This window comes from Carcharodon carcharias, chromosome 31 (assembly GCF_017639515.1).
Source record: "Carcharodon carcharias isolate sCarCar2 chromosome 31, sCarCar2.pri, whole genome shotgun sequence".
NCBI lineage: Eukaryota > Metazoa > Chordata > Chondrichthyes > Lamniformes > Lamnidae > Carcharodon > Carcharodon carcharias.
In genome coordinates, this window is record NC_054497.1 from 18,924,534 (window position 1) to 18,950,690 (window position 26,157).

The 26,157-nt window shown below is 39.5% G+C and overlaps 1 protein-coding gene across 1 annotated transcript in view; it reads left to right on the top strand.

Moving 5' to 3' along the window:
• LOC121271597 (glutamate receptor ionotropic, NMDA 2B-like) overlaps positions 1–26,157 on the top strand; it is a 668,674-nt gene that overhangs the window by 460,042 nt on the left and 182,475 nt on the right. The gene's annotated exons all lie outside the window — the stretch shown is intronic.

Below are 26,157 nucleotides of genomic sequence, written 5' to 3' on the forward strand. Positions count from 1 at the left end.
GCTTCAATCTGAGTGTACAGTAATATGAGAGTGCATCAATCTGAATGAACAGTGATATGAGAGTGCTTCAATCTGCATGTACAGTGATATGAAAGTGCTTCAATCTGAGTGTACAGGGATATGAGAGTGCATCAATCTGAGTCTAGAGTGATATGAGAGTGCATCAATCTGAGTCTACAGTGATATGAGACTGCATCAATATGAGTGTACATTGATATGAGTGTGCTTCAATCTGATTGTACAGCGATATGAAAGTGCATCAATCTGAATGTACAGTGATATGAGAGTACTTCAATAGGAGTGTACAGTGATTTGAGAGTGCTTCAATCCGAGTGTACAGCGATGTGAGAGTGCTTCAATCTGTGTGTACACTGATATGAGATTCCTTCAATCTGAGTGTACAGTGCTATGAGAGTGCTTCAATCTGAGTGTACAGTGATATTAGAGTGCTTCAAACTAAGTGTACAGCGATATGCGAGTGCTTCAATCTGAGTGTACAGTGATATGAGAGTACTTCAATCTGAGTGTACCTGTAATGTGAGATTGCTTCACTCTGAGTGTATAGTGTTGGAGTGCTTCAATCTGAGCGTACAGTGATATGATTGTGCTTCAATCTGATTGTACAGTGATATGAGAGTGCTTCAATCTGAGTGTACCAGTAATTTGAGATTGCTTCAATCTGAGTGTACAGGGATATGAAAGTGCATCAACCTCAGTGTACAGTGATATGATAGGGCATCAATCTGAGTGTACAGCGATATGAGAGTGCATCAATCTGAATGTACAGTGATATGAGAGTGCATCAATCTGAATGTACAGTGATATGAGAGTACTTCAATCTGAGTGTACCAGTAATATGAGAGTGCTTCAATCTGACTGTACAGTGTTGGAGTACTTCAGTCTGACTATACAGTGATATGAGAATGCATGAATCTGAGTGTACAGTGATATGAGAGTGCCTCAATCTGAGTGTACAGTAATATGAGAGTGCTTCAATCCGAATGTACAGCGATATGAGAATGTTTCACTCTGAGTGTACAGTGATATGAGAGTGAATCAATCTGAGTGTACAGTGATATGAGACTGCAGCAATCTGAGTGTACAGTGACATGAGTGTGCTTCAATCTGATTGTACAGCGATATGAGAGTGCATCAATCTGAATGTACAGTGATATTTGAGTACTTCAATCTGAGTGTACAGCATTATGCGAGTGCTTCAATCTGAGTGTACAGTGATATGATAGTACTTCAATCTGAGTGTACCAGTAATTTGAGAGTGCTTCAATCTGAGTGTACAGTTTTGGAGTACCTCAATCTGAGTGTACAGTGATATGAGAGTGCTTCAATCTGTGTGTACCAGTAATTTGAGAATGCTTCAATCTGATTGTACAGCGATATGAGAGTACTTCAATCTGAGTGTACAGTGATATGGGAGTGCATCAATCTGAATGTAAAGTGATATTAGAGTACTTCAATCTGAGTGTACCAGTAATTTGAGAGAGCTTCAATCTGAGTGTACCAGTCATTTGAGAATGCTTCAATCTGATTGTACAGCGATATTAGAGTGCTTCAATCTGAGTGTACAGCGATATGCGAGTGCTTCAATCTGAGTGTACCAGTAATTTGAGATTGCTTCAATCTGAGTGTATAGTGTTGGAGTGCTTCAATCTGAGTGTACAGTGATATGAGAGTGCTTCAATCTGAGTGTTCAGTGATATGAGAGTGCTTCAATCTGAGAGTACCAGTAATTTGAGAGTGCTTCAATCTGAGTGTACAGTGCTGGAGTGTTTCAATCTGAATGTACAGTGATATGAGAGTGCTTCAATCTGAGTTTACCAGTAATTTGGGAATGCTTCAATCTGATTTTACAGCGATATGAGAATGTTTCACTCAGAGTGTACAGCGATATGAAAGTGCTTCAATCTGAGTGTACCGTAATATGAGAGTGCATCAATCTGAATGAACAGTGACATGAGAGTGCATCAATCTGAATATAAAGCGATATGAGAGTGCTGCAATCTGAGTATACAGTGATATGTGACTGCATCAATCTGAGTATACAGTGATATAAGTGTGCTTCAACCTGAATGTACAGCGATATGAGAGGGCATCAATCTGAATATAAAGCGATATGAGAGTGCTTCAATCTGAATGCACAGTGATATGAGACTGTTTCAAGCTGAGTGTACAGTGATATGAGAGTACTTTAATCTGAGTGTACAGCGATTTGAGAGTGCTTCAATCCGAGTGTACAATGATATGAGAGTACTTCAATCTGAGTGTACCAGTAATTTGTGAGTGCTTCAATTTGAGTGTACAGTGTTCGAGTGCTTCAATGTGAGTGTACAGTGATATGCGAGTGCTTCAATCCGAGTGTATAGTGATATTAGAGTGCTTCCAACTAAGTGTACAGCGATATGAGAGTGCTTCAATCTGAGTGTACCATTAATTTGAGAATGCTTCAATCTGATTGTACAGCGATATGAGAGTACTTCACTGAGTGTACAGTGATATGGGAGTGCATCAATCTGAATGTAAAGTGATATTACAGTACTTCAATCTGATTGTACCAGTAATTTGAGAGAGCTTCAATCTGAGTGTACCAGTCATTTGAGAATGCTTCAATTTGATTGTACAGCAATATGAGAGTGCTTCAACCTAAGTGTACAGCGATATGCAAGTGCTTCAATCTGAGTGTACCAGTAATTTGAGATTGCTTCAATCTGAGTGTATAGTGTTGGAGTGCTTCAATCTGAGTGTACAGTGATATGAGTGCGCTTCAATCTGAGCGTTCAGTGATATGAGAGTACTTCAATCTGAGTATACCAGTAATTTGAGAGTGCTTCAATCTGAGTGTACAGCGATATGAAAGTGCTTCAATCTGAGTGTACAGTAATATGAGAGTGCATCAATCTGAATGAACAGTGATATGAGAGTGCTTCAATCTGCATGTACAGTGATATGAAAGTGCTTCAATCTGAGTGTACAGGGATATGAGAGTGCATCAATCTGAGTCTAGAGTGATATGAGAGTGCATCAATCTGAGTCTACAGTGATATGAGACTGCATCAATATGAGTGTACATTGATATGAGTGTGCTTCAATCTGATTGTACAGCGATATGAAAGTGCATCAATCTGAATGTACAGTGATATGAGAGTACTTCAATAGGAGTGTACAGTGATTTGAGAGTGCTTCAATCCGAGTGTACAGCGATGTGAGAGTGCTTCAATCTGTGTGTACACTGATATGAGATTCCTTCAATCTGAGTGTACAGTGCTATGAGAGTGCTTCAATCTGAGTGTACAGTGATATTAGAGTGCTTCAAACTAAGTGTACAGCGATATGCGAGTGCTTCAATCTGAGTGTACAGTGATATGAGAGTACTTCAATCTGAGTGTACCTGTAATGTGAGATTGCTTCACTCTGAGTGTATAGTGTTGGAGTGCTTCAATCTGAGCGTACAGTGATATGATTGTGCTTCAATCTGATTGTACAGTGATATGAGAGTGCTTCAATCTGAGTGTACCAGTAATTTGAGATTGCTTCAATCTGAGTGTACAGGGATATGAAAGTGCATCAACCTCAGTGTACAGTGATATGATAGGGCATCAATCTGAGTGTACAGCGATATGAGAGTGCATCAATCTGAATGTACAGTGATATGAGAGTGCATCAATCTGAATGTACAGTGATATGAGAGTACTTCAATCTGAGTGTACCAGTAATATGAGAGTGCTTCAATCTGACTGTACAGTGTTGGAGTACTTCAGTCTGACTATACAGTGATATGAGAATGCATGAATCTGAGTGTACAGTGATATGAGAGTGCCTCAATCTGAGTGTACAGTAATATGAGAGTGCTTCAATCCGAATGTACAGCGATATGAGAATGTTTCACTCTGAGTGTACAGTGATATGAGAGTGAATCAATCTGAGTGTACAGTGATATGAGACTGCAGCAATCTGAGTGTACAGTGACATGAGTGTGCTTCAATCTGATTGTACAGCGATATGAGAGTGCATCAATCTGAATGTACAGTGATATTTGAGTACTTCAATCTGAGTGTACAGCATTATGCGAGTGCTTCAATCTGAGTGTACAGTGATATGATAGTACTTCAATCTGAGTGTACCAGTAATTTGAGAGTGCTTCAATCTGAGTGTACAGTTTTGGAGTACCTCAATCTGAGTGTACAGTGATATGAGAGTGCTTCAATCTGTGTGTACCAGTAATTTGAGAATGCTTCAATCTGATTGTACAGCGATATGAGAGTACTTCAATCTGAGTGTACAGTGATATGGGAGTGCATCAATCTGAATGTAAAGTGATATTAGAGTACTTCAATCTGAGTGTACCAGTAATTTGAGAGAGCTTCAATCTGAGTGTACCAGTCATTTGAGAATGCTTCAATCTGATTGTACAGCGATATTAGAGTGCTTCAATCTGAGTGTACAGCGATATGCGAGTGCTTCAATCTGAGTGTACCAGTAATTTGAGATTGCTTCAATCTGAGTGTATAGTGTTGGAGTGCTTCAATCTGAGTGTACAGTGATATGAGAGTGCTTCAATCTGAGTGTTCAGTGATATGAGAGTGTTTCAATTTGAGAGTACCAGTAATTTGAGAGTGCTTCAATCTGAGTGTACAGTGTTGGAGTGTTTCAATCTGAATGTACAGTGATATGAGAGTGCTTCAATCTGAGTTTACCAGTAATTTGGGAATGCTTCAATCTGATTTTACAGCGATATGAGAATGTTTCACTCTGAGTGTACAGCGATATGAAAGTGCTTCAATCTGAGTGTACCGTAATATGAGAGTGCATCAATCTGAATGAACAGTGACATGAGAGTGCATCAATCTGAATATAAAGCGATATGAGAGTGCTGCAATCTGAGTATACAGTGATATGTGACTGCATCAATCTGAGTATACAGTGATATAAGTGTGCTTCAACCTGAATGTACAGCGATATGAGAGGGCATCAATCTGAATATAAAGCGATATGAGAGTGCTTCAATCTGAATGCACAGTGATATGAGACTGTTTCAAGCTGAGTGTACAGTGATATGAGAGTGCTTCAATCTGAGTGTACATTGATATGAGAGTGCTTCAATCTGAGTGTACAAATATATGAGAGTACAACAATCTGAATGTACGGCGATATGACAGTGCTTCAACCTGAGTGCACAGTGATATGAGAGTGCTTCAATCTGAGTGTACAGGGATATGAGAGTGCATCAATCTGAGTGTACAGTGATATGAGAGTGCTTCAATCTGAGTGTACAGTGATATGAGTACTTCAATCTGAGTGTACAGTGATATGAGTACTTCAATCTGAGTGTACATTGATATGAGAGTGCTTCAATCTGATTGTACAGCGATATGAGTGTGATTGAGTCTGAATGTACAGCGATATGAGAGTGCTTCAATCTGCATGTACAGCGATATGAAAGTGCTTCAATCTGAGTGTACAGCGATATGAGAGTGCTTCAATCTGAGTGTACCAGTAATTTGAGAATGCTTCAATCTGATTGTACAGCGATATGAGAGTACTTCACTGAGTGTACAGTGATATGGGAGTGCATCAATCTGAATGTAAAGTGATATTAGAGTACTTCAATCTGAGTGTACCAGTAATTTGAGAGAGCTTCAATCTGAGCGTACCAGTCATTTGAGAATGCTTCAATCTGATTGTACAGCAATATGAGAGTGCTTCAACCTAAGTGTACAGCGATATGCGAGTGCTTCAATCTGAGTGTACCAGTAATTTGAGAGTTCTTCAGTTTGAGTGTACAGTGTTGGAGTGCTTCAATCTGAGTGTTCAGTGATATGAGAGTACTTCAATCTGAGTATACCAGTAATTTGAGAGTGCTTCAATCTGAGTGTACAGCGATATGAAAGTGCTTCAATCTGAATGTACCGTAATATGAGAGTGCATCAATCTGAATGAACAGTGATATGAGAGTGCTTCAATCTGCACGTACAGCGATATGAAAGTGCTTCAATCTGAGTGTACAGGGATATGAGAGTGCATCAATCTGAGTCTAGAGTGATATGAGAGTGCATCAATCTGAGTCTACAGTGATATGAGACTGCATCAATATGAGTGTACATTGATATGAGTGTGCTTCAATCTGATTGTACGGCGATATGAAAGTGCATCAATCTGAATGTACAGTGATATGAGAGTACTTCAATAGGAGTATACAGTGATTTGAGAGTGCTTCAATCCGAGTGTACAGCGATGTGAGAGTGCTTCAATCTGTGTGTACACTGATATGAGATTACTTCAATCTGAGTGTACAGTGCTATGAGAGTGCTTCAATCTGAGTGTACAGTGATATTAGAGTGCTTCAATCTGAGTGTACCAGTAATTTGAGATTGCTTCAATCTGAGTGTACAGGGATATGAGAGTGCTTCAATCTGAGTGTACCAGTAATTTGAGATTGCTTCAATCTGAGTGTACAGTGATATGAGAGTGCTTCAATCTGAATGTACCAGTAATTTGTGAGTGCTTCAATTTGAGTGTACAGTGTTGGAGTGCTTCAATGTGAGTGTACAGTGATATGCGAGTGCTTCAATCCGAGTGTATAGTGATATTAGAGTGCTTCCAACTAAGTGTACAGCGATATGTGAGTGCTTCAATCTGAGTGTACCATTAATTTGAGAATGCTTCAATCTGATTGTACAGCGATATGAGAGTACTTCACTGAGTGTACAGTGATATGGGAGTGCATCAATCTGAATGTAAAGTGATATTACAGTACTTCAATCTGAGTGTACCAGTAATTTGAGAGAGCTTCAATCTGAGTGTACCAGTCATTTGAGAATGCTTCAATTTGATTGTACAGCAATATGAGAGTGCTTCAACCTAAGTGTACAGCGATATGCAAGTGCTTCAATCTGAGTGTACCAGTAATTTGAGATTGCTTCAATCTGAGTGTATAGTGTTGGAGTGCTTCAATCTGAGTGTACAGTGATATGAGTGCGCTTCAATCTGAGTGTTCAGTGATATGAGAGTACTTCAATCTGAGTATACCAGTAATTTGAGAGTGCTTCAATCTGAGTGTACAGCGATATGAAAGTGCTTCAATCTGAGTGTACAGTAATATGAGAGTGCATCAATCTGAATGAACAGTGATATGAGAGTGCTTCAATCTGCATGTACAGTGATATGAAAGTGCTTCAATCTGAGTGTACAGGGATATGAGAGTGCATCAATCTGAGTCTAGAATGATATGAGAGTGCATCAATCTGAGTCTACAGTGATATGAGACTGCATCAATATGAGTGTACATTGATATGAGTGTGCTTCAATCTGATTGTACAGCGATATGAAAGTGCATCAATCTGAATGTACAGTGATATGAAAGTACTTCAATAGGAGTGTACAGTGATTTGAGAGTGCTTCAATCCGAGTGTACAGCGATGTGAGAGTGCTTCAATCTGTGTGTACACTGATATGAGATTCCTTCAATCTGAGTGTACAGTGCTATGAGAGTGCTTCAATCTGAGTGTACAGTGATATTAGAGTGCTTCAAACTAAGTGTACAGCGATATGCGAGTGCTTCAATCTGAGTGTACAGTGATATGAGAGTACTTCAATCTGAGTGTACCTGTAATGTGAGATTGCTTCACTCTGAGTGTATAGTGTTGGAGTGCTTCAATCTGAGCGTACAGTGATATGATTGTGCTTCAATCTGATTGTACAGTGATATGAGAGTGCTTCAATCTGAGTGTACCAGTAATTTGAGATTGCTTCAATCTGAGTGTATAGTGTTGGAGTGCTTCAATCTGAGTGTACAGTGATATGAGAGTGCTTCAATCTGAATGTTCAGTGATATGAGAGTGCTTCAATCTGAGAGTACCAGTAATTTGAGAGTGCTTCAATCTGAGTGTACAGTGTTGGAGTGTTTCAATCTGAATGTACAGTGATATGAGAGTGCTTCAATCTGAGTTTACCAGTAATTTGGGAATGCTTCAATCTGATTTTACAGCGATATGAGAATGTTTCACTCTGAGTGTACAGCGATATGAAAGTGCTTCAATCTGAGTGTACCGTAATATGAGAGTGCATCAATCTGAATGAACAGTGACATGAGAGTGCATCAATCTGAATATAAAGCGATATGAGAGTGCTGCAATCTGAGTATACAGTGATATGTGACTGCATCAATCTGAGTATACAGTGATATAAGTGTGCTTCAACCTGAATGTACAGCGATATGAGAGGGCATCAATCTGAATATAAAGCGATATGAGAGTGCTTCAATCTGAATGCACAGTGATATGAGACTGTTTCAAGCTGAGTGTACAGTGATATGAGAGTACTTTAATCTGAGTGTACAGCGATTTGAGAGTGCTTCAATCCGAGTGTACAATGATATGAGAGTACTTCAATCTGAGTGTACCAGTAATTTGTGAGTGCTTCAATTTGAGTGTACAGTGTTGGAGTGCTTCAATGTGAGTGTACAGTGATATGCGAGTGCTTCAATCCGAGTGTATAGTGATATTAGAGTGCTTCCAACTAAGTGTACAGCGATATGAGAGTGCTTCAATCTGAGTGTACCATTAATTTGAGAATGCTTCAATCTGATTGTACAGCGATATGAGAGTACTTCACTGAGTGTACAGTGATATGGGAGTGCATCAATCTGAATGTAAAGTGATATTACAGTACTTCAATCTGAGTGTACCAGTAATTTGAGAGAGCTTCAATCTGAGTGTACCAGTCATTTGAGAATGCTTCAATTTGATTGTACAGCAATATGAGAGTGCTTCAACCTAAGTGTACAGCGATATGCAAGTGCTTCAATCTGAGTGTACCAGTAATTTGAGATTGCTTCAATCTGAGTGTATAGTGTTGGAGTGCTTCAATCTGAGTGTACAGTGATATGCGAATTCTTCACTCTAGGTGTACAGTGATATGAGCGTGGTTCAATCTGAGTGTGCAGTGATATGGGAGTGCATCAATCTGAATGTACTGTGATATTAGAGTGCTTCACTCTGAATGTACAGCGATATGGAAAGATATAAACTAGGAGCAGGAGTAGGACATTCGGTCCTTTGAGTCTGCTGCACCATTCATTATGATCATGGCTGCTCATCCAACTCAATAGCCTGCTCCCGCTTTCTCCTCATACCCTTTGATCCCTATCGTGCCAAGAACTATACCTAACTCCTTCTTGAAAATATACAATATTTTGGTCTCAACTACTTCCTATGGTAGCAAATTCCACAGGCTCACCGCTCTCTAGGTGAAGGAATTTCTCCTCATCTCAGTCCTAAATGGTCTACCCCATATCCTCAAGCTGTGACCCCTGGTTCTGGACTCCTCCACCATTGGGAACATGCTTTCTGCATCTACCCAGTCTAGTCCTATTAGAATTTTATAGGTTTCTATGAGATTCCCCCCCTCATTATTCTGAACTCCAGCGAATATAAACCTAATGGTCTCAATCTCTCCTCATATGTCAGTCTGCCATCCCAGGAATCAGTCTGCTAAACCTTCGCTGCACTCCCTGTACAGCAAGTAGATCATTCCTCAGAGAAGGAGAGCAAAACTGCACACAATATTCCAGGTGTAGCCTCACCAAGGCCCTGTATAAATGCAGCAAGACATCCCTGTTCCTGTACTCGAATCCTCACTCTATGAAGGCCAATATACAATTTGCCTTCTTCATCTGAGAGTACAATGATATGAGTGTGCATCAATCTGAATGTACGGCGTTATGAGAGTGCTTCAATCTGAGTGTACAGCAATATGAGAGTGCTTCAATCTGAGTGTACAGTGATACGAGAGTGCTTCAATCTGAATGTACGGCGATATGAGAGTGCTTCAATCTGAGTGTACACGGATATGAGAGTGCATCAATCTGAATGTACGGCGATATGAGAGTGCTTCAATCTGAGTGTACAGTGATATGAGAGTGCTTCAATCTGAGTGTACAGGGATATGAGAGTGCATCAATCTGAGTGTACAGGGATATGAGAGTGCATCAATCTGAGTGTACAATGATATGAGTACTTCAATCTGAGTGTACATTATTTTGACAGTGCTTCAATCTGAGTGTACACCGATATGAGAGTGATTCAGTCTGAATGTACAGCGATATGAGAGTGCTTCATTCTGAGTGTACAATGATATGAGTACTTCAATCGGAGTGTACTTTGATATGAGAGTATTTCAATCTGAGTTTACAGGGATATGAGAGTACTTCAATCTGTGTGTACCTGTAATCTGAGAGTGCTTCAATTTGAGTGTCCAGTGTTGGAGTGCTTCAATCTGATTGCACAGCGTTATGAGAGTACTTCAATCTGAGTGTACAGCAATATGAGACTGCTTCAATCTGAGTGTACAGTGATGTGAGAGTGCTACATTCTGAGTGTACAGCGATATGAGAGTGCTTCTATCTGAATGTACAGTGATATGAGAGTGTTTTTATATCTGAATGTACAGCGATATGAGAGTTCTTCAATCTGAATGTACAGCGATATGAGAGTGCTTCAATCTGAGTGTACAGTGATATGAGAGTGCTTCAATCTGAGTGTACAGCGATATGAGAGTGCTTCAATCTGAATGCACATTTGATATGAGAGTGTTTCAATCTCAGTATACAGTAATATGAGAGAACTTCAATCTGAGTGTCCAGTGATATGAGAGTACTTCAATCCGAGTGTACAGCAATATGATAGTGCTTCAATTTGAGTGTACAGTGATATGAGAGTACTTCAATCTGAGTTTACCAGTAATTTGAGAGTGCTTCAATTTGAGTGTACAGTGTTGGAGTGCTTCAATCTGAGTGTACAGTGATATGAGAGTGCTTTAATCTGAATGTACAGCGATATGAGAGTGCTTCAATCTGAGTGTACAGTGATATGAGAGTGCTTCAATCTGAGTGTACCAGTAATTTGAGAGTGCTTCAATCTGAGTGTACAGTGTTGGAGTGCTTCAAACTGAGTGTACAGTGATATGAGTACTTCAATCTGAGTGTACAGTGATATGAGAGTGCTTCAATCTGAGTGAACAGCAATATGAGAGTGCTTCAATCTGAGTGTACAGTAATATGAGTGTACTTGAATCTGAGTGTACGGTGATATGAGAGTGCTACATTCCGAGTGTACAGCGATATGAGAGTGTTTCAATCTGAGTGTACAGTGATATGAGAGTGTTTCAACCTGAGTGTTCAGTGATACGAGAATGCTTCAATCTGAATGTACGGCGATATGAGAGTGTTTCAATCTGAGTGTACAGGGATATGAGAGTGCATCAATCTGAATGTACGGCGATATGAGAGTGCTTCAATCTGAGTGTACAGGGAGATGAGAGTGCATCAATCTGAATGTACGGCGATATGAGAGTGCTTCAATCTGAGTGTACAAATATATGAGAGTACAACAATCTGAATGTACGGCGATATGACAGTGCTTCAACCTGAGTGCACAGTGATATGAGAGTGCTTCAATCTGAGTGTACAGGGATATGAGAGTGCATCAATCTGAGTGTACAGTGATATGAGAGTGCTTCAATCTGAGTGTACAGTGATATGAGTACTTCAATCTGAGTGTACATTGATATGAGAGTGCTTCAATCTGATTGTACAGCGATATGAGTGTGATTGAGTCTGAATGTACAGCGATATGAGAGTGCTTCAATCTGCATGTACAGCGATATGAAAGTGCTTCAATCTGAGTGTACAGCGATATGAGAGTGCTTCAATCTGAGTGTACCAGTAATTTGAGAATGCTTCAATCTGATTGTACAGCGATATGAGAGTACTTCACTGAGTGTACAGTGATATGGGAGTGCATCAATCTGAATGTAAAGTGATATTAGAGTACTTCAATCTGAGTGTACCAGTAATTTGAGAGAGCTTCAATCTGAGCGTACCAGTCATTTGAGAATGCTTCAATCTGATTGTACAGCAATATGAGAGTGCTTCAACCTAAGTGTACAGCGATATGCGAGTGCTTCAATCTGAGTGTACCAGTAATTTGAGAGTTCTTCAGTTTGAGTGTACAGTGTTGGAGTGCTTCAATCTGAGTGTTCAGTGATATGAGAGTACTTCAATCTGAGTATACCAGTAATTTGAGAGTGCTTCAATCTGAGTGTACAGCGATATGAAAGTGCTTCAATCTGAATGTACCGTAATATGAGAGTGCATCAATCTGAATGAACAGTGATATGAGAGTGCTTCAATCTGCACGTACAGCGATATGAAAGTGCTTCAATCTGAGTGTACAGGGATATGAGAGTGCATCAATCTGAGTCTAGAGTGATATGAGAGTGCATCAATCTGAGTCTACAGTGATATGAGACTGCATCAATATGAGTGTACATTGATATGAGTGTGCTTCAATCTGATTGTACGGCGATATGAAAGTGCATCAATCTGAATGTACAGTGATATGAGAGTACTTCAATAGGAGTATACAGTGATTTGAGAGTGCTTCAATCCGAGTGTACAGCGATGTGAGAGTGCTTCAATCTGTGTGTACACTGATATGAGATTACTTCAATCTGAGTGTACAGTGCTATGAGAGTGCTTCAATCTGAGTGTACAGTGATATTAGAGTGCTTCAATCTGAGTGTACCAGTAATTTGAGATTGCTTCAATCTGAGTGTACAGGGATATGAGAGTGCTTCAATCTGAGTGTACCAGTAATTTGAGATTGCTTCAATCTGAGTGTACAGTGATATGAGAGTGCTTCAATCTGAATGTACAGCGATATGAGAGTGCTTCAATCTGAGTGTACAGTGATATGAGAGTGCTTCAATCTGAGTGTACAGTGATATGAGAGTGCTTCAATCTGAGTATACAGTGATATGAGAGGGCATTAATCTGAGTGTACAGTGATATGAGAGTGCTTCAGTCTGAGTGTACAGTGATATGGGAGTGCATCAAACTGAATGTACATTGATATTAGAGTACTTCAATCTGAGTGTACCAGAAATTTGAGAGTGCTTCAATCTGAGTGTACAGTTTTGGAGTACCTCAATCTGAGTGTACAGTGATATGAGAGTGCTTCAATCTGTGTGTACCAGTAATTTGAGAATGCTTCAATCTGATTGTACAGCGATATGAGAGTACTTCAATCTGAGTGTACAGTGATATGGGAGTGCATCAATCTGAATGTAAAGTGATATTAGAGTACTTCAATCTGAGTGTACCAGTAATTTGAGAGAGCTTCAATCTGAGTGTACCAGTCATTTGAGAATGCTTCAATCTGATTGTACAGCGATATTAGAGTGCTTCAATCTGAGTGTACAGCGATATGCGAGTGCTTCAATCTGAGTGTACCAGTAATTTGAGATTGCTTCAATCTGAGTGTATAGTGTTGGAGTGCTTCAATCTGAGTGTACAGTGATATGAGAGTGCTTCAATCTGAGTGTTCAGTGATATGAGAGTGCTTCAATCTGAGAGTACCAGTAATTTGAGAGTGCTTCAATCTGAGTGTACAGTGCTGGAGTGTTTCAATCTGAATGTACAGTGATATGAGAGTGCTTCAATCTGAGTTTACCAGTAATTTGGGAATGCTTCAATCTGATTTTACAGCGATATGAGAATGTTTCACTCTGAGTGTACAGCGATATGAAAGTGCTTCAATCTGAGTGTACCGTAATATGAGAGTGCATCAATCTGAATGAACAGTGACATGAGAGTGCATCAATCTGAATATAAAGCGATATGAGAGTGCTGCAATCTGAGTATACAGTGATATGTGACTGCATCAATCTGAGTATACAGTGATATAAGTGTGCTTCAACCTGAATGTACAGCGATATGAGAGGGCATCAATCTGAATATAAAGCGATATGAGAGTGCTTCAATCTGAATGCACAGTGATATGAGACTGTTTCAAGCTGAGTGTACAGTGATATGAGAGTACTTTAATCTGAGTGTACAGCGATTTGAGTGTGCTTCAATCCGAGTGTACAATGATATGAGAGTACTTCAATCTGAGTGTACCAGTAATTTGTGAGTGCTTCAATGTGAGTGTACAGTGATATGCGAGTGCTTCAATCCGAGTGTATAGTGATATTAGAGTGCTTCCAACTAAGTGTACAGCGATATGAGAGTGCTTCAATCTGAGTGTACCATTAATTTGAGAATGCTTCAATCTGATTGTACAGCGATATGAGAGTACTTCACTGAGTGTACAGTGATATGGGAGTGCATCAATCTGAATGTAAAGTGATATTACAGTACTTCAATCTGATTGTACCAGTAATTTGAGAGAGCTTCAATCTGAGTGTACCAGTCATTTGAGAATGCTTCAATTTGATTGTACAGCAATATGAGAGTGCTTCAACCTAAGTGTACAGCGATATGCAAGTGCTTCAATCTGAGTGTACCAGTAATTTGAGATTGCTTCAATCTGAGTGTATAGTGTTGGAGTGCTTCAATCTGAGTGTACAGTGATATGAGTGCGCTTCAATCTGAGTGTTCAGTGATATGAGAGTACTTCAATCTGAGTATACCAGTAATTTGAGAGTGCTTCAATCTGAGTGTACAGCGATATGAAAGTGCTTCAATCTGAGTGTACAGTAATATGAGAGTGCATCAATCTGAATGAACAGTGATATGAGAGTGCTTCAATCTGCATGTACAGTGATATGAAAGTGCTTCAATCTGAGTGTACAGGGATATGAGAGTGCATCAATCTGAGTCTAGAGTGATATGAGAGTGCATCAATCTGAGTCTACAGTGATATGAGACTGCATCAATATGAGTGTACATTGATATGAGTGTGCTTCAATCTGATTGTACAGCGATATGAAAGTGCATCAATCTGAATGTACAGTGATATGAGAGTACTTCAATAGGAGTGTACAGTGATTTGAGAGTGCTTCAATCCGAGTGTACAGCGATGTGAGAGTGCTTCAATCTGTGTGTACACTGATATGAGATTCCTTCAATCTGAGTGTACAGTGCTATGAGAGTGCTTCAATCTGAGTGTACAGTGATATTAGAGTGCTTCAAACTAAGTGTACAGCGATATGCGAGTGCTTCAATCTGAGTGTACAGTGATATGAGAGTACTTCAATCTGAGTGTACCTGTAATGTGAGATTGCTTCACTCTGAGTGTATAGTGTTGGAGTGCTTCAATCTGAGCGTACAGTGATATGATTGTGCTTCAATCTGATTGTACAGTGATATGAGAGTGCTTCAATCTGAGTGTACCAGTAATTTGAGATTGCTTCAATCTGAGTGTACAGGGATATGAAAGTGCATCAACCTCAGTGTACAGTGATATGATAGGGCATCAATCTGAGTGTACAGCGATATGAGAGTGCATCAATCTGAATGTACAGTGATATGAGAGTGCATCAATCTGAATGTACAGTGATATGAGAGTACTTCAATCTGAGTGTACCAGTAATATGAGAGTGCTTCAATCTGACTGTACAGTGTTGGAGTACTTCAGTCTGACTATACAGTGATATGAGAATGCATGAATCTGAGTGTACAGTGATATGAGAGTGCCTCAATCTGAGTGTACAGTAATATGAGAGTGCTTCAATCCGAATGTACAGCGATATGAGAATGTTTCACTCTGAGTGTACAGTGATATGAGAGTGAATCAATCTGAGTGTACAGTGATATGAGACTGCAGCAATCTGAGTGTACAGTGACATGAGTGTGCTTCAATCTGATTGTACAGCGATATGAGAGTGCATCAATCTGAATGTACAGTGATATTTGAGTACTTCAATCTGAGTGTACAGCATTATGCGAGTGCTTCAATCTGAGTGTACAGTGATATGATAGTACTTCAATCTGAGTGTACCAGTAATTTGAGAGTGCTTCAATCTGAGTGTACAGTTTTGGAGTACCTCAATCTGAGTGTACAGTGATATGAGAGTGCTTCAATCTGAGTGTACCAGTAATTTGAGATTGCTTCAACCTAAGTGTACAGCGATATGCGAGTGCTTCAATCTGAGTGTACCAGTAATTTGAGATTGCTTCAATCTGAGTGTATAGTGTTGGAGTGCTTCAGTCTGAGTGTACAGTGATATGGGAGTGCATCAAACTGAATGTACATTGATATTAGAGTACTTCAATCTGAGTGTACCAGTAATTTGAGAGTGCTTCAATCTGAGTGTACAGTTTTGGAGTACCTCAATCTGAGTGTACAGTGATATGAGAGTACTTCAATCTGAGTGTACAGTGATATGGGAGTGCATCAATCTGAATGTAAAGTGATATTAGAGTACTTCAATCTGAGTGTACCAGTAATTTGAGAGAGCTTCAATCTGAGTGTACCAGTCATTTGAGAATGCTTCAATCTGATTGTACAGCGATATTAGAGTGCTTCAATCTGAGTGTACAGCGATATGCGAGTGCTTCAATCTGAGTGTACCAGTAATTTGAGATTGCTTCAATCTGAGTGTATAGTGTTGGAGTGCTTCAATCTGAGTGTACAGTGATATGAGAGTGCTTCAATCTGAGTGTTCAGTGATATGAGAGTGCTTCAATCTGAGAGTACCAGTAATTTGAGAGTGCTTCAATCTGAGTGTACAGTGTTGGAGTGTTTCAATCTGAATGTACAGTGATATGAGAGTGCTTCAATCTGAGTTTACCAGTAATTTGGGAATGCTTCAATCTGATTTTACAGCGATATGAGAATGTTTCACTCTGAGTGTACAGCGATATGAAAGTGCTTCAATCTGAGTGTACCGTAATATGAGAGTGCATCAATCTGAATGAACAGTGACATGAGAGTGCATCAATCTGAATATAAAGCGATATGAGAGTGCTGCAATCTGAGTATACAGTGATATGTGACTGCATCAATCTGAGTATACAGTGATATAAGTGTGCTTCAACCTGAATGTACAGCGATATGAGAGGGCATCAATCTGAATATAAAGCGATATGAGAGTGCTTCAATCTGAATGCACAGTGATATGAGACTGTTTCAAGCTGAGTGTACAGTGATATGAGAGTACTTTAATCTGAGTGTACAGCGATTTGAGTGTGCTTCAATCCGAGTGTACAATGATATGAGAGTACTTCAATCTGAGTGTACCAGTAATTTGTGAATGCTTCAATTTGAGTGTACAGTGTTGGAGTGCTTCAATGTGAGTGTACAGTGATATGCGAGTGCTTCAATCCGAGTGTATAGTGATATTAGAGTGCTTCCAACTAAGTGTACAGCGATATGTGAGTGCTTCAATCTGAGTGTACCATTAATTTGAGAATGCTTCAATCTGATTGTACAGCGATATGAGAGTACTTCACTGAGTGTACAGTGATATGGGAGTGCATCAATCTGAATGTAAAGTGATATTACAGTACTTCAATCTGAGTGTACCAGTAATTTGAGAGAGCTTCAATCTGAGTGTACCAGTCATTTGAGAATGCTTCAATTTGATTGTACAGCAATATGAGAGTGCTTCAACCTAAGTGTACAGCGATATGCAAGTGCTTCAATCTGAGTGTACCAGTAATTTGAGATTGCTTCAATCTGAGTGTATAGTGTTGGAGTGCTTCAATCTGAGTGTACAGTGATATGAGTGCGCTTCAATCTGAGTGTTCAGTGATATGAGAGTACTTCAATCTGAGTATACCAGTAATTTGAGAGTGCTTCAATCTGAGTGTACAGCGATATGAAAGTGCTTCAATCTGAGTGTACAGTAATATGAGAGTGCATCAATCTGAATGAACAGTGATATGAGAGTGCTTCAATCTGCATGTACAGTGATATGAAAGTGCTTCAATCTGAGTGTACAGGGATATGAGAGTGCATCAATCTGAGTCTAGAGTGATATGAGAGTGCATCAATCTGAGTCTACAGTGATATGAGACTGCATCAATGAGTGTACATTGATATGAGTGTGCTTCAATCTGATTGTACAGCGATATGAAAGTGCATCAATCTGAATGTACAGTGATATGAAAGTACTTCAATAGGAGTGTACAGTGATTTGAGAGTGCTTCAATCCGAGTGTACAGCGATGTGAGAGTGCTTCAATCTGTGTGTACACTGATATGAGATTCCTTCAATCTGAGTGTACAGTGCTATGAGAGTGCTTCAATCTGAGTGTACAGTGATATTAGAGTGCTTCAAACTAAGTGTACAGCGATATGCGAGTGCTTCAATCTGAGTGTACAATGATATGAGAGTACTTCAGTCTGAGTGTACCTGTAATGTGAGATTGCTTCACTCTGAGTGTATAGTGTTGGAGTGCTTCAATCTGAGCGTACAGTGATATGATTGTGCTTCAATCTGATTGTACAGTGATATGAGAGTGCTTCAATCTGAGTGTACCAGTAATTTGAGATTGCTTCAATCTGAGTGTATAGTGTTGGAGTGCTTCAATCTGAGTGTACAGTGATATGAGAGTGCTTCAATCTGAGTGTTCAGTGATATGAGAGTGCTTCAATCTGAGAGTACCAGTAATTTGAGAGTGCTTCAATCTGAGTGTACAGTGTTGGAGTGTTTCAATCTGAATGTACAGTGATATGAGAGTGCTTCAATCTGAGTTTACCAGTAATTTGGGAATGCTTCAATCTGATTTTACAGCGATATGAGAATGTTTCACTCTGAGTGTACAGCGATATGAAAGTGCTTCAATCTGAGTGTACCGTAATATGAGAGTGCATCAATCTGAATGAACAGTGACATGAGAGTGCATCAATCTGAATATAAAGCGATATGAGAGTGCTGCAATCTGAGTATACAGTGATATGTGACTGCATCAATCTGAGTATACAGTGATATAAGTGTGCTTCAACCTGAATGTACAGCGATATGAGAGGGCATCAATCTGAATATAAAGCGATATGAGAGTGCTTCAATCTGAATGCACAGTGATATGAGACTGTTTCAAGCTGAGTGTACAGTGATATGAGAGTACTTTAATCTGAGTGTACAGCGATTTGAGTGTGCTTCAATCCGAGTGTACAATGATATGAGAGTACTTCAATCTGAGTGTACCAGTAATTTGTGAATGCTTCAATTTGAGTGTACAGTGTTGGAGTGCTTCAATGTGAGTGTACAGTGATATGCGAGTGCTTCAATCCGAGTGTATAGTGATATTAGAGTGCTTCCAACTAAGTGTACAGCGATATGTGAGTGCTTCAATCTGAGTGTACCATTAATTTGAGAATGCTTCAATCTGATTGTACAGCGATATGAGAGTACTTCACTGAGTGTACAGTGATATGGGAGTGCATCAATCTGAATGTAAAGTGATATTACAGTACTTCAATCTGAGTGTACCAGTAATTTGAGAGAGCTTCAATCTGAGTGTACCAGTCATTTGAGAATGCTTCAATTTGATTGTACAGCAATATGAGAGTGCTTCAACCTAAGTGTACAGCGATATGCAAGTGCTTCAATCTGAGTGTACCAGTAATTTGAGATTGCTTCAATCTGAGTGTATAGTGTTGGAGTGCTTCAATCTGAGTGTACAGTGATATGAGTGCGCTTCAATCTGAGTGTTCAGTGATATGAGAGTACTTCAATCTGAGTATACCAGTAATTTGAGAGTGCTTCAATCTGAGTGTACAGCGATATGAAAGTGCTTCAATCTGAGTGTACAGTAATATGAGAGTGCATCAATCTGAATGAACAGTGATATGAGAGTGCTTCAATCTGCATGTACAGTGATATGAAAGTGCTTCAATCTGAGTGTACAGGGATATGAGAGTGCATCAATCTGAGTCTAGAGTGATATGAGAGTGCATCAATCTGAGTCTACAGTGATATGAGACTGCATCAATGAGTGTACATTGATATGAGTGTGCTTCAATCTGATTGTACAGCGATATGAAAGTGCATCAATCTGAATGTACAGTGATATGAAAGTACTTCAATAGGAGTGTACAGTGATTTGAGAGTGCTTCAATCCGAGTGTACAGCGATGTGAGAGTGCTTCAATCTGTGTGTACACTGATATGAGATTCCTTCAATCTGAGTGTACAGTGCTATGAGAGTGCTTCAATCTGAGTGTACAGTGATATTAAAGTGCTTCAAACTAAGTGTACAGCGATATGCGAGTGCTTCAATCTGAGTGTACAATGATATGAGAGTACTTCAGTCTGAGTGTACCTGTAATGTGAGATTGCTTCAATCTGAGTGTATAGTGTTGGAGTGCTTCAATCTGAGCGTACAGTGATATGATTGTGCTTCAATCTGATTGTACAGTGATATGAGAGTGCTTCAATCTGAGTGTACCAGTAATTTGAGATTGCTTCAATCTGAGTGTATAGTGTTGGAGTGCTTCAATCTGAGTGTACAGTGATATGAGAGTGCTTCAATCTGAGTGTTCAGTGATATGAGAGTGCTTCAATCTGAGAGTACCAGTAATTTGAGAGTGCTTCAATCTGAGTGTACAGTGTTGGAGTGTTTCAATCTGAATGTACAGTGATATGAGAGTGCTTCAATCTGAGTTTACCAGTAATTTGGGAATGCTTCAATCTGATTTTACAGCGATATGAGAATGTTTCACTCTGAGTGTACAGCGATATGAAAGTGCTTCAATCTGAGTGTACCGTAATATGAGAGTGCATCAATCTGAATGAACAGTGACATGAGAGTGCATCAATCTGAATATAAAGCGATATGAGAGTGCTGCAATCTGAGTATACAGTGATATGTGACTGCATCAATCTGAGTATACAGTGATATAAGTGTGCTTCAACCTGAATGTACAGCGATATGAGAGGGCATCAATCTGAATATAAAGCGATATGAGAGTGCTTCAATCTGAATGCACAGTGATATGAGACTGTTTCAAGCTGAGTGTACAGTGATATGAGAGTACTTTAATCTGAGTGTACAGCGATTTGAGAGTGCTTCAATCCGAGTGTACAATGATATGAGAGTACTTCAATCTGAGTGTACCAGTAATTTGTGAGTGCTTCAATTTGAGTGTACAGTGTTGGAGTGCTTCAATGTGAGTGTACAGTGATATGCGAGTGCTTCAATCCGAGTGTATAGTGATATTAGAGTGCTTCCAACTAAGTGTACAGCGATATGAGAGTGCTTCAATCTGAGTGTACCATTAATTTGAGAATGCTTCAATCTGATTGTACAGCGATATGAGAGTACTTCACTGAGTGTACAGTGATATGGGAGTGCATCAATCTGAATGTAAAGTGATATTACAGTACTTCAATCTGAGTGTACCAGTAATTTGAGAGAGCTTCAATCTGAGTGTACCAGTCATTTGAGAATGCTTCAATTTGATTGTACAGCAATATGAGAGTGCTTCAACCTAAGTGTACAGCGATATGCAAGTGCTTCAATCTGAGTGTACCAGTAATTTGAGATTGCTTCAATCTGAGTGTATAGTGTTGGAGTGCTTCAATCTGAGTGTACAGTGATATGAGTGCGCTTCAATCTGAGTGTTCAGTGATATGAGAGTACTTCAATCTGAGTATACCAGTAATTTGAGAGTGCTTCAATCTGAGTGTACAGCGATATGAAAGTGCTTCAATCTGAGTGTACAGTAATATGAGAGTGCATCAATCTGAATGAACAGTGATATGAGAGTGCTTCAATCTGCATGTACAGTGATATGAAAGTGCTTCAATCTGAGTGTACAGGGATATGAGAGTGCATCAATCTGAGTCTAGAGTGATATGAGAGTGCATCAATCTGAGTCTACAGTGATATGAGTCTGCATCAATATGAGTGTACATTGATATGAGTGTGCTTCAATCTGATTGTACAGCGATATGAAAGTGCATCAATCTGAATGTACAGTGATATGAGAGTACTTCAATAGGAGTGTACAGTGATTTGAGAGTGCTTCAATCCGAGTGTACAGCGATGTGAGAGTGCTTCAATCTGTGTGTACACTGATATGAGATTCCTTCAATCTGAGTGTACAGTGCTATGAGAGTGCTTCAATCTGAGTGTACAGTGATATTAGAGTGCTTCAAACTAAGTGTACAGCGATATGCGAGTGCTTCAATCTGAGTGTACAGTGATATGAGAGTACTTCAGTCTGAGTGTACCTGTAATGTGAGATTGCTTCACTCTGAGTGTATAGTGTTGGAGTGCTTCAATCTGAGCGTACAGTGATATGATTGTGCTTCAATCTGATTGTACAGTGATATGAGAGTGCTTCAATCTGAGTGTACCAGTAATTTGAGATTGCTTCAATCTGAGTGTATAGTGTTGGAGTGCTTCAATCTGAGCGTACAGTGATATGATTGTGCTTCAATCTGATTGTACAGCGATATGTGAGTGCTTCAATCTGAGTGTACAGTAATATGAGAGAACTTCAATCTGAGTGTCCAGTGATATGACAGTACTTCAATCCGAGTGTACCAGTAATTTGAGATTGCTTCAATCTGAGTGTACAGGGATATGAGAGTGCTTCAATCTGAGTGTACCAGTAATTTGAGATTGCTTCAATCTGAGTGTATAGTGTTGGAGTGCTTCAGTCTGAGTGTACAGTGATATGGGAGTGCATCAAACTGAATGTACATTGATATTAGAGTACTTCAATCTGAGTGTACCAGTAATTTGAGAGTGCTTCAATCTGAGTGTACAGTTTTGGAGTACCTCAATCTGAGTGTACAGTGATATGAGAGTACTTCAATCTGAGTGTACAGTGATATGGGAGTGCATCAATCTGAATGTAAAGTGATATTAGAGTACTTCAATCTGAGTGTACCAGTAATTTGAGAGAGCTTCAATCTGAGTGTACCAGTCATTTGAGAATGCTTCAATCTGATTGTACAGCGATATTAGAGTGCTTCAATCTGAGTGTACAGCGATATGCGAGTGCTTCAATCTGAGTGTACCAGTAATTTGAGATTGCTTCAATCTGAGTGTATAGTGTTGGAGTGCTTCAATCTGAGTGTACAGTGATATGAGAGTGCTTCAATCTGAGTGTTCAGTGATATGAGAGTGCTTCAATCTGAGTGTACAGCGATATGAAAGTGCTTCAATCTGAGTGTACAGTAATATGAGAGTGCATCAATCTGAATGAACAGTGATATGAGAGTGCTTCAATCTGCATGTACAGTGATATGAAAGTGCTTCAATCTGAGTGTACAGGGATATGAGAGTGCATCAATCTGAGTCTAGAGTGATATGAGAGTGCATCAATCTGAGTCTACAGTGATATGAGTCTGCATCAATATGAGTGTACATTGATATGAGTGTGCTTCAATCTGATTGTACAGCGATATGAAAGTGCATCAATCTGAATGTACAGTGATATGAGAGTACTTCAATAGGAGTGTACAGTGATTTGAGAGTGCTTCAATCCGAGTGTACAGCGATGTGAGAGTGCTTCAATCTGTGTGTACACTGATATGAGATTCCTTCAATCTGAGTGTACAGTGCTATGAGAGTGCTTCAATCTGAGTGTACAGTGATATTAGAGTGCTTCAAACTAAGTGTACAGCGATATGCGAGTGCTTCAATCTGAGTGTACAGTGATATGAGAGTACTTCAGTCTGAGTGTACCTGTAATGTGAGATTGCTTCACTCTGAGTGTATAGTGTTGGAGTGCTTCAATCTGAGCGTACAGTGATATGATTGTGCTTCAATCTGATTGTACAGTGATATGAGAGTGCTTCAATCTGAGTGTACCAGTAATTTGAGATTGCTTCAATCTGAGTGTATAGTGTTGGAGTGCTTCAATCTGAGCGTACAGTGATATGATTGTGCTTCAATCTGATTGTACAGCGATATGTGAGTGCTTCAATCTGAGTGTACAGTAATATGAGAGAACTTCAATCTGAGTGTCCAGTGATATGACAGTACTTCAATCCGAGTGTACCAGTAATTTGAGATTGCTTCAATCTGAGTGTACAGGGATATGAGAGTGCTTCAATCTGAGTGTACCAGTAATTTGAGATTGCTTCAACCTAAGTGTACAGCGATATGCGAGTGCTTCAATCTGAGTGTACCAGTAATTTGAGATTGCTTCAATCTGAGTGTATAGTGTTGGAGTGCTTCAGTCTGAGTGTACAGTGATATGGGAGTGCATCAAACTGAATGTACATTGATATTAGAGTACTTCAATCTGAGTGTACCAGTAATTTGAGAGTGCTTCAATCTGAGTGTACAGTTTTGGAGTACCTCAATCTGAGTGTACAGTGATATGAGAGTACTTCAATCTGAGTGTACAGTGATATGGGAGTGCATCAATCTGAATGTAAAGTGATATTAGAGTACTTCAATCTGAGTGTACCAGTAATTTGAGAGAGCTTCAATCTGAGTGTACCAGTCATTTGAGAATGCTTCAATCTGATTGTACAGCGATATTAGAGTGCTTCAATCTGAGTGTACAGCGATATGCGAGTGCTTCAATCTGAGTGTACCAGTAATTTGAGATTGCTTCAATCTGAGTGTATAGTGTTGGAGTGCTTCAATCTGAGTGTACAGTGATATGAGAGTGCTTCAATCTGAGTGTTCAGTGATATGAGAGTGCTTCAATCTGAGAGTACCAGTAATTTGAGAGTGCTTCAATCTGAGTGTACAGTGTTGGAGTGTTTCAATCTGAATGTACAGTGATATGAGAGTGCTTCAATCTGAGTTTACCAGTAATTTGGGAATGCTTCAATCTGATTTTACAGCGATATGAGAATGTTTCACTCTGAGTGTACAGCGATATGAAAGTGCTTCAATCTGAGTGTACCGTAATATGAGAGTGCATCAATCTGAATGAACAGTGACATGAGAGTGCATCAATCTGAATATAAAGCGATATGAGAGTGCTGCAATCTGAGTATACAGTGATATGTGACTGCATCAATCTGAGTATACAGTGATATAAGTGTGCTTCAACCTGAATGTACAGCGATATGAGAGGGCATCAATCTGAATATAAAGCGATATGAGAGTGCTTCAATCTGAATGCACAGTGATATGAGACTGTTTCAAGCTGAGTGTACAGTGATATGAGAGTACTTTAATCTGAGTGTACAGCGATTTGAGAGTGCTTCAATCCGAGTGTACAATGATATGAGAGTACTTCAATCTGAGTGTACCAGTAATTTGTGAGTGCTTCAATTTGAGTGTACAGTGTTGGAGTGCTTCAATGTGAGTGTACAGTGATATGCGAGTGCTTCAATCCGAGTGTATAGTGATATTAGAGTGCTTCCAACTAAGTGTACAGCGATATGAGAGTGCTTCAATCTGAGTGTACCATTAATTTGAGAATGCTTCAATCTGATTGTACAGCGATATGAGAGTACTTCACTGAGTGTACAGTGATATGGGAGTGCATCAATCTGAATGTAAAGTGATATTACAGTACTTCAATCTGAGTGTACCAGTAATTTGAGAGAGCTTCAATCTGAGTGTACCAGTCATTTGAGAATGCTTCAATTTGATTGTACAGCAATATGAGAGTGCTTCAACCTAAGTGTACAGCGATATGCAAGTGCTTCAATCTGAGTGTACCAGTAATTTGAGATTGCTTCAATCTGAGTGTATAGTGTTGGAGTGCTTCAATCTGAGTGTACAGTGATATGAGTGCGCTTCAATCTGAGTGTTCAGTGATATGAGAGTACTTCAATCTGAGTATACCAGTAATTTGAGAGTGCTTCAATCTGAGTGTACAGCGATATGAAAGTGCTTCAATCTGAGTGTACAGTAATATGAGAGTGCTTCAATCTGCATGTACAGTGATATGAAAGTGCTTCAGTCTGAGTGTACAGGGATATGAGAGTGCATCAATCTGAGTCTAGAGTGATATGAGAGTGCATCAATCTGAGTCTACAGTGATATGAGACTGCATCAATATGAGTGTACATTGATATGAGTGTGCTTCAATCTGATTGTACAGCGATATGAAAGTGCATCAATCTGAATGTACAGTGATATGAGAGTACTTCAATAGGAGTGTACAGTGATTTGAGAGTGCTTCAATCCGAGTGTACAGCGATGTGAAAGTGCTTCAATCTGTGTGTACACTGATATGAGATTCCTTCAATCTGAGTGTACAGTGCTATGAGAGTGCTTCAATCTGAGTGTACAGTGCTATTAGAGTGCTTCAAACTAAGTGTACAGCGATATGCGAGTGCTTCAATCTGAGTGTACATTGATATGAGAGTACTTCAATCTGAGTGTACCTGTAATGTGAGATTGCTTCACTCTGAGTGTATAGTGTTGGAGTGCTTCAATCTGAGCGTACAGTGATATGATTGTGCTTCAATCTGATTGTACAGTGATA